This window comes from Cygnus atratus, chromosome 3 (genome assembly GCF_013377495.2).
Source record: "Cygnus atratus isolate AKBS03 ecotype Queensland, Australia chromosome 3, CAtr_DNAZoo_HiC_assembly, whole genome shotgun sequence".
NCBI classification, from domain to species: domain Eukaryota; kingdom Metazoa; phylum Chordata; class Aves; order Anseriformes; family Anatidae; genus Cygnus; species Cygnus atratus.
In genome coordinates, this window is record NC_066364.1 from 54,575,975 (window position 1) to 54,586,450 (window position 10,476).

The 10,476-nt window shown below is 37.7% G+C and overlaps 1 long non-coding RNA gene across 1 annotated transcript in view; it reads right to left on the minus strand.

The window, feature by feature from the left end:
- The window catches only part of LOC118244056 (uncharacterized), a 9,553-nt gene extending 2,878 nt beyond the window's left edge, over positions 1–6,675 (minus strand). Inside the window, exon 1 of the long non-coding RNA XR_004777437.2 lies at positions 6,538–6,675. This is a non-coding gene — a long non-coding RNA (uncharacterized LOC118244056). The remainder of the gene's footprint in view (positions 1–6,537) is intronic.
- Positions 6,676–10,476: the final 3,801 nt, after the last annotated feature.

A 10,476-nucleotide genomic window follows, 5' to 3' on the forward strand; every position in this document is an offset into this window, starting at 1 on the left:
TATTCAAAGATGGCTTCAATCAGAAAACAAGAAATGTATTTGTTCTTCATGGACTTAAATATGCATAGTAGCATAAAATAGAATAAAATAGAATAAAATAGAATAAAAGGGAAGGGAAGGGAAGGGAAGGGAAGGGAAGGGAAGGGAAGGGAAGGGAAGGGAAGGGAAGGGAAGGGAAGGGAAGGGAAGGGAAGGGAAGGGAAGGGAAGGGAAGGGAAGGGAGGGGAAGGGAAGGGAAGGGAAGGGAAGGGAAGGGAAGGGAAGGGAAGGGAAGGGAAGGGAAGGGAAGGGAAGGGAAGGGAAGGGAAGGGAAGGGAAAAGGTTGTTTTTCTTCAGGAAGCCCTGAGCCTTACGTACATAAACCCCTTATTGTCATATGACTCCAGAGATGGAATCACCACAACTGGACTTGATGGAGAAACTTTTTAGTTGCCACAACATACTGAAGCATACTGAAGTGTAGTTCCAAAATATTCTTATTTAAATTTTTCAGTAGAGTGCAATGTGAAATACAGACCTGAGGTAAGTAAGTACATATATTCTGAAAGGAACTATCTACCATGTTTTCTGTCTTGACACTAGTCATACTCTAGCAGCTCAGTTCAACTGCAAACACATCAGTAGCCCAAATTTAGGCTGATTTTGCAGACCAACAAATTTGGTACAGGCTGAAATAAATTAACTTCAACAAGAAGTAGAAGAAAGATAAAGAAGATTTTTTCCCCCTTATGACTTCCTTCCTATCTCTTGGAAAGAAACTAAGAGATTTCCTGTGATTGTCATTGAAACTGCTTTGCCCATTCTCAGTACCAATCTGAGAGGTTCATACCTGTGGAATCTACTGAAATTAGTCATCCTTTCTCTGGGAGAGAGAGATTTGTTTTCCAGAAATGTTACCATATTATTTAGCTAATATCTAGTTGCAACCCCTGTTTTCAAATGCATTTGGAACCTCTTGACAAATTTCAATTGATTTAAAGAAGGCATGCAAGTCTCACAATTCCAACAAACTAAAAGCAGGGTTAGGGAGAAAGACCCAAATTAGTGTCTCCGCTGAGGAAATGCAGGCAGAATTAATTCCATTTGGCTACGGCTTCATGACCAGAGACTGTACACATTTGCCAGCAACTAGACCACATATGAATAACTCCATGTGCTGTTTTTGACCAAGGAGTATCCATTGGACAAAACACATTTCATAGGAAACTGGACTTCATTAACTCTGCTGTTCACAGACCAACTTGTAGTTATAAAACGGAAGACAAAATGCAGAGAATAGGAAAAAATAACCAATAAGAAAAATCATTATATACTCTGGCTTAAGAACAATGGTCAAGTTATTAATTTAAAACAGGTGTTCAGTTCTCAACACTTCATACATAGATAAAGAAGGAAAAGGGAAATTTGTACTTGAAAATTAGTAGGCCTATATCCTGACATGTTGTTTCAGATGTGCACTTGAAGATTTGGATGGTAATCTACTGGATCCACAGTATTGTTCTAGAAATCTCATAAAAACATCCTCTTCTTGTTATATTTCAAATACTCTCCATTTCTTGTTGCAGATGAAATACAGAATTGCAGAGTTTTGAACACTGAAAAACGAACCATTGGAGGGGTTCAATTAACCACATTTAAACTCTTTTAAAATTTTATTTATTTTCATTGACACATTTTGGGTTTTCAAATGTCCTATCTTACAGAATCAAATTTTCCTTGAAAGCAGGAAACTCAGATATGCACCAATGCAGCCTAGGTACCGTGGGCTTGCTTTGGAAGTACTGTTTTACTGAGTTCAGAGTAACTGGGGACTGGACCCAGTGTTTTTCCACAACTAATTCAAACTAAATATCAGGGATGTCTCTCACTTTCAGGCAACAGATTTTTTAGCAGATAATTTATTAATTTTAGGAGGACAAGTCAAATCTGATGGGACTGTTGAAGCCAGCAAGTGATTTTCTTCTGAGTCCAATGGGCTGGGAACCAAGAATACATTCTCTTCCTCTCAGGCAGAGGGACTGTGAGAAGCTGCCTCAGCAACTTTAAAATTTGTTCTGAGTGGGAAACAAGGAATGCAAGGAGGCCTCCAAAGCAGAAAGGGAACCAAAATTCTCAGGCTGCACTGTCTCTTCTCTCAGAGGACTTCACTCCAGACTCTTGCCAGTACAGATCTATTTGGAAGTATGTTTTGCCAGATCACTTTCTTGCTTTCTTAAGGAAAGCTGAATACAAAAATATAAGTATAGTCCTCTGACAGCAGGCACATAAGTGGGGCAAATTACACAATTCTTTGTTTTGTGTGAAGTCCTGTAGTCATTTCATCCACACATATATTTTTATCTGTTAATACATTTTTGTTAGGTATCTTGGGGCAGACTTTCAGCTTCTCTGTGAGAATCTCTTAGACAACACATTTCAGGTAGTACATCTAAGAAGAAAAGTTGACAGTGACTTTGAACTTTGGTTATTCATCTTGGGAATACACCTGACCCACAAAGCTGTGTTTCACATTCAGCCCCTGAACTATGGGATCTATGGGATTATTCACAAGTTTGAAATTAAGCATATGCTTCCACACATTGTTGGATCAGAATGTGGAGTTACGGCTAATTTGAGCCAAGATTCACATTTGTTCTATTAAGGAAACAGGGACAAACTACAAACCTTACGTCTGGAGGCTGATTTGAGCTCCCCTCTAATTCAGGAAAGAAGGATGGGATTTGACTGCTCTGATTCTCTATTAGAGGAACACATTGTCTATTTAAGGAAACATAATATTTTCCCAGCTTATATTACTGCAATTAGTAGAATTTAAGTCCACTGTGTTTATGGAAATTTTATGCATAATAAACTACTGTCAGTAAAACGAACAGATAGTCAGTTTAGATTAGTGATGAAAACTTTGAAAAGAAATATGTCTTTTCTATCACAGATGTAAAGGTGAGTAGTTGTGAAGCAGAAACTTCATTTTCTTTTCTTTTCTTTCATTTAGAAGTGTCTAACTAGATGAACCTCTTCTGTTTTTAATCAGCTTTTAGACAGAACATTTCAGGGGAAAATATTAACTAGGATAGTGAGAAACAAATATCTTTGAGTGTTATGACTAAATACAGTGTTATGAAAGTATTACTGAAGGTAATTTAGTAACTTTCTTTTCTTTTCTTTCTTTTCCTTCTCTCCCCTTCTTCCTTTTCAATAATGTTGTGTGTACCTCATCTTTCCCAGTCAGTGGGTTATTGATTAAGTCAGTATAAAGTAGTAGTGGGATGAATTATCACACTGAGATAGCAATTTAAGAAAATGGATTGTGGTTTTTTGTTTGTTTGTTTCTTTGTTTCTTTTATGCATTCCATGTTTGTTTGTTTGTTTGTTTGTTTTTAAAGGAAAATGCAAGGAAAAGAGGAAGTCTTAGCCCAGAATAAAGACTCCTGTTTCTAGCTCTGTAACTGGAACATTCAGTTGGTTTAGGATGATAATCCTGTCATATGGCTACCTTTAGTTCTGGAAATTGTTTGATGTGTTTTTAAGGCATCTTTTTTTAGCTGCTCCTGATCTCTGAAAACCAAGAATGTCATGGGGCCTGTAAGTCTGTGTTCTGGCCTGAGAAAGAATTAGCCCTTTCTATCTTTTGACTGGAGCTAGCAATAGATGTTTGAGTTAAATGTGAACTAACAGTTTAAATTAAAATGAAGATTGAGTAAATTGTCTGGGATAAAGGAAAAAGGAATAAAGCTCTGTAAGTTGATCAACTGATGCCAGGGAGATGCATGTAAAGGATGAAGAAAAATCATGATAGAACAAAGAATGTAAGGCAGCAACAACAGCAGTGACAGTGTAATAGAGAGGTTAGTGTCTTAGGATTTCTCAACGTTAAATACCAAATACAACACACACAGAAAACCTTCTGCATTCACCAGCACAGAGCTGGAGCAGGAAAGGAAAAAGAAAACAAATTACAAAAACTTTGCATCAAGGGTGACAACCCCATTGCTTCTAAGTATGACTCACATCTGCTTTTCTGTCAGTTATTTAGGAAGCAATTTTACATGTGTTAAACACAGTAATACTTGCCCAATAATTAATTTATGCTATTTTTTTTCCTCCCCAGTGGGTCCAGAGCACTCAGTACTATTAAGAACTGCACCTCTACAACAAAGACTGCTGGGATTTTTCTGTAATTGACCAAAGCCAATCATCATAATACTAATCTTTGAACTGCATTAAGCATAATAATATAAATAAAAATGCAATCAAGAAGTTGGTAGAATATTAAGAAATACATGTGAATGTAGAATATGCTCCAGTGAGTGCCCCCTTCATCAATAGAAATAGATGGTCTCACACTTACAAATGAGAGCTTAAGGCACCTGACTGTCAGAATGAATAGACTCTGGAGAGATCTGGGAGGATCATTGTGATTTCTCACATGCTTATACTCAGAAGGTCCATATTTTAATTCCTGGAGTAAATGTTATCTGCTTGTTGAGGAACAAATAAGACAATAAGTGCCCTGAAGAATGCCCTTTTCACAAGGCTTATACATGAAGGAACCATGATTGATGCCACACAAAACCTCATCCAAACCTTTCTGCTATATTTTTATTCTGCTTAAAGCAGACCTGCTTTTTGGCGCTGTAGATTTAGGGTTCTAATTATCACAAAATACCAAATATCAACACAAAATGCCTGGGTGCACAGCCTGGGTCCTCAAAAATTACAACTTAAGCTATGATCTCACAAGAAACTGAATCAGTCTAGTTGATCACTGCAGCTGAAGGGGCTTGTCGTATTGTTTCCTGATCTATTTCCTCAGTCTCCCTGCCTTTGACCTTTCATCCCTGTCTTCTTGCTACACACCTCTCATAAGACACGTCCCTGAGCAAATTCAACATCACTGAGTTAACAGAAAACCATCCACTTCTTTTTATAAGGGTATTTCTTTTGTAATGCTAGCGAGCTAAAACTGTTTGTGGTAGGATGCCATGGGTGCCTGTCAGATTCCAATACTCTCTGACGAGGTTCTGTTAGCTATTCCACATGAAGAGTGTTTCATGTTTAATTCTGAATTTACTCATTTTCTGATACTTGATGCGACATGGGATTTTGATTTAGTAGGGTGATGCAGCAATGTAGTGAAATCACAATAGAAACACAATAAAGCAATCGCAGCACTGAGTTAGATCATGGTACAAACATGATTCCCATTTACAGTCCCTGTATGCTCAGTCATGACACTGAGCATCCCTAGTCTCTGGGAAGGAATACATGGAATAGCTATGTTCTCTGAGCCTTCTTCTGTTACAGGGATTTGTTGGCCAGTCACAGTGTTGCAGCTGGGGCACAATAAACACAGGGACCTTAGAGCAGGAAGCAAGGAAGGGAATGGAAGGGGTGGGGAAGTATGAGCTGCTGAGTCAATTTATCTGGCCTCGTGAAACTGCAGCCCTGGTTTAACTCACCATCCTTGTGAACTAAATAACATCTAACCAATATTGAGAGGCATACAGAAATTTAACCACACATGAATTTTACATTCTCTGTTCTCTTGCATCTCTACTGTGGTCTAACATCCATATTTTTCCTACCGTACCATCATCATCAATTTCTGGAAACATAATCTTCAAAATCAGTTTCTCTTGGACAAGGAGGATGGAAATGAAGTCTTATTGCCTGTTACTGATCTCTGCTGTTCACATCAGTCAGAGGTATTCTTAAGTCTGACTTTCTGGATCCATCCTCATGGAAGATTTCAGAAGTGCATAGAGAACCCCATGCTAGTGGTAAGGAGACTAGTCTAGTTTCAAAATTAGCCTAGTTTTATCAGGAGGCATCTGTGAAAGACCTAATTTACTCTGCTTTTCAGGTCAATCTTCTGTGGAGACCTGAATCCACAATCTCAGCAGCACTGCCAATTGTGGCCAGTCCACAATTTTACAAAGCACAAACGCATAATCAGGCTGGCTCTGACAGAATTTTTCCATGTTTTCCATCTTCAATGCAAGACCACTAATACCAGTCTGCAGCAGCAGTTCTAGAGAAACTATGAAGTTTTTTTGTTAGTTACGGAAATGATATTTTAAAACAAGAAACTGTTGGCTCAGTTTACCCTCACAAGGACAATTGGAATGGCAGCCCAGAGTCCAAATTCACTGCTTTATAAACCAGGAAAAAAACTTTACAGATGGCTGTAGCCAGAGCTTCATTTACTGCTGGCTTCTGACATTTTCAACTCTTCCCATTTCCATATCATACATTTCTTTCCTCAAAAAAAAAATAAAGTAAAACTTGGCAAACCATCAGCATGCATGTACCCCTTTTCCCCTTCACCTACCACAGCTACCTGCAAGAGCTAACTAACAATACTTGTAAAAAAGTAATGTGTTAACTTTTTGGTTTGAAATATTTTCTCATATTCCTGAATATGGCTTATTTTCTACCAGAAAAAAAGTCCTATATGTCTTAATAGATTGAGCTCAGAGTATTTTAGAAAGGAGCTGTTTATCATGTTTATTAAGATAAAGATGAAATGAAGCTTACCATTTAAAAACAGTTTGCAATATATCGCCCAGTCAACAAGTAGTAGAGAAATGCTTTGGACACCTCCCTCTGCTCAGAGACAGGTACCTTCACCAGTCTGAACACTCCTTGGCACTGGTTGTTGACTTTTGTCATTCTATAAAACAATATGCAGGAAAACAAAAATGGAAGCATAGTGATTTACTATAGACAGTTCAGTGAATGCTTCACCAAAATATAAGCAAACCACTTTGTAAGTCTAGACCCAGAGAGTGTGGTAAAATTCCACACATTTAGGTGTCTGGTACCATAGGAGACCTGTGGCCTTCTGGACTAATATCTGAATGTTGTGCATCTTGGGGCATCTGAAAAGGCAAAGAACACACATATTTAAATAACGGAATTGAGACAATGATGTTTGCCTTTTTATTTCAGGGATTCTGTGAAAGGAAGGGGACATAAAAAATCTCATGTTAATTTTTAAATACAGTCCACAACTTTTTTTTTCCTGCAATATGTACTTTGTATAGACAACATTTGCCAAGAATTACCTCTTCTGAGAAAAGGCAATAACTGTCATAACTAATACAGGTCTAGGCAAATTCTGACTTTACAATGAGACCCACTGCAACAGCACTGCCCTCGGGGCTTTATTTCTTTGGTTGTTGTTGTTGTTGTTGTTTCAATTATTAAGTATATTTTATACAATACTGGGAGAAAAATCAAGTTAGGAAATGCCAGTGTGTGGGTTGCCCATGCAATCTTAAATCATCTTCTTCGTTTTACAATGAAGGCTTTAATTACATGACCATGGAATATTTATGTCACAAATCCTTTGCCTCATTGAAGAAAGATGACATATAACAAATAAGCAAGGCAGGGTTCTTATCATGTTTTCAAGAAACTAGCTTATATGTTTTCTGAAAAATATTGGACTAGACTTGCTCTGGCACACCTATCTTCAGTCATACTGAGCATGATTCATTCAAAAGATGTACCACAGTAGGAGATTGTTCAGAACTTGAATTCTTTATCTCCTGCCTCTGGCTCTTCAATTTGAATCTGATCATTGTTTTCTTCTTTATTTTTTTATCAGTAAACAAACAAACAAACAAACAAAACAAGAGCAATAAAATCTCTGCCAAAATTATGCAAGAGTGGAGTGTCGTTGAATAATTGTGTTAAGCCAATAGTTTAAAAACACATTTTTAAAGTGTCTGCCTAATGAGGTTTGTAAATTGATCTGCTTTAATGACAAATAAAGCCCAAAAAGCCCTTTTATGTGACTCTGGTATTATTGTGCAACCTCTTCACACATAGCAATATAATTTTAATTACAATTGTTTTTCTTACAAGTGAGATGACTGGATTTCTGTTGAACATGGTTCTTTTAGGTCATTAAGCTATATGTTAGCATTAGGAATATATGTGCATTATCTCCTTGTGCATCTTTACCATCCCATCTTTACTCACTAGCTATTTTTGTTGTGTATAGAGACTATAAAGCTTAGTAAGGCAGATACCATCCTTCTGTCTAATGTTTAAGACAAGCTTATCTAAATTAGCCTAAAGGAACAAGTACTTGTTTTGTGAGGCACCAACATGGATAAGAGAAAACCTCCCTCATCATAATCCAACAACAACTAATTCAAAATACAACTAATTCACAATAAATAAATAAATAAATAAATAAATCTTCAAAAATACTTGAGCAGGGGGCATCATTCTTTCACTTTTCTCTGAGTCTGAACCTGACTGTTCTGTCCAATGAAGCCTTCAAGAGAAATTGTCCAGCAAATACATGTTGTTTTCTAGTGGAACACATCACCTGTTGCTTCTGCTCATACTATAAAAGGCAAATTATTCTGTACATCGGAAAGTCTTAAGAATCATGTAACTATAAAAAGAAATTTTTACTAAAGGACTAGTGTATAAGTGGCAACCATAGCTACAAGAACTGGAAAAGGAATTCATATAAAGGGTTTATATTCATCTCTTCAAGATAAAAGCAGATGTTTCAATCATATTGAAACTGATGGCATTTTGCTTGTACAAAGCATAAAAAGCCATTTGTTGTGATACTCCTAGTTCTGACATAGAAAGTGCTGCTTAGTTACTGTGACCAAAGTCTTCTGAAATTGTGAGAGATTCACTTCTCCACTTAGATGTGCTTAATTTACTCTCAATACACTCTTTGTCTGAAAGAAATTGAGCATCCATCCAGAAAAACTGTTTCTGTTGTGTGAAGTAAAACTAAACTGAATTTATAATATTTTTGATGTGATATTTTGATATTTTTTTGTGTGTATAATTTTTTTTTGTTTTGCATCAGTTGTCCAGTTAAAGATGAACCAAAGAAGTGAACTCTTTGCCAAGACCTGAGTTGAAGGCATTGCATCCCCCATAGAACTGTCGATGGTGTTTTAGGCAACCATGCAGGGTGGGAGGATGTATCCTTTGTTCTTCCTCAGGATATGCATGTGTCTAGTGGTGTTATCTTCACATGTACAGGCATAATTGGGGTACAAGTTCATGGTCCTTCCTGCCTTAAAAAGAGCTCAAATGTAGCTCCTGAACTATTTTTTCTGCATGAAATAGACACACGTACAAGTACCAGTTGTGCTGTGGAGGGACTTAAGTCATTGGCAACTCTAAGAGGTAAGCAGTTTCTATTTACTGGTTGTAGGGTACTAGAGCTCTTATCTATTTTCACATCTAGGACTTCTTTCAGGTGCACAACAACAAATGTTGCAGATTTCTTTTGCCTTCTTTCTCTTCAAACATTCCCATGCCACCACATAAAATGAGTTTTTTTTGAACTCTTTGTTAGAATTTGTCCAGAGGAAATAAAGCAGTGTCCTGGTTTTGACTGAGATAGAGTTATACCTACTAGCTGGTATGGGGCTGATTTTTGGATTTAGAATGAAAATAATGCTGATAACACACCAAAATTTCAGTTACTGAGCAGTGCTTACACTAAGCCAAGGACTTTAGGCTTCTCATGCTGCTCTTCCAGCAAGGAGGCTGGGCGTACAGAAGAAGCTGGGATGGGACCCAGCCAGCACAGCTGACCGAAACCGGCCAATGGAGTATTCCATACCATGTGCTGTCATGCTGAACAATAAAACTTGGGAGAATTGGCCAGGGCAGGCAGCACGGCGGCTGCCTGGGGACTGGCTGAGCATTGCTTGACTGGTGGTGATAAATTGAATTGTGCATCACTTTTTTTTCTTTTTCTTTCTTTTTTCTTTTTTTTTACTCTTGGTTTTGCTGTTGTTCTTGTTTGTTTGTTCTTTTTCTTTTCCCTTTCTTGATTCTCTCCTCCATCCCACAGGGGGCCATGAGCAAATGGCTGTGGGGTGCTTAGCTGCCTGCCAGGTTAAACCACAACAGCCAGGAAAGCAAGGCATGAATAAGCCATCATACGACATCATTAGAGAGCTGTATTTCACAGGAAAACAGCAAATGCTGTAGGTTCTATACTCACAAAATGATTTTTTTCCCACTTGTGAACTGAAGATTTTGCCTGGTAATGCTGAGAAGAATCATTTCTACATTCTCTGTGACATGTCGCTCTAGGTTTGCAGTAGCATTAGATCCAACAAGTCTTTCTCATCAGAAATCTATATATTCTTCCAGTGTGTTCTCAAAATCTATTCAGAAGTGTTGATCTGGACTATTTTCCCTGCCTTCTACTTGGTATTTATTTTTCAGTCCACTTCCTATATAGGCAGAGACCTATTTTCCTCAAGCATTTTTGGAGTTGAATGCAGAGCCTGAGGTGGGGGAATGGTGGTACCTGTATCCATCTCTTAAGGAGGCTAATCAGGAAAGATCAACTGATTTGTATATTTATCCTGTTGGTTCATTCTAATGGTGAAGAGTAGAGCTGTCATGATGTTTTCACCTTACTGCCTGTCTCTAAGAAAGCACGCTGGTATCTATTGGTCTGAGGCTGGT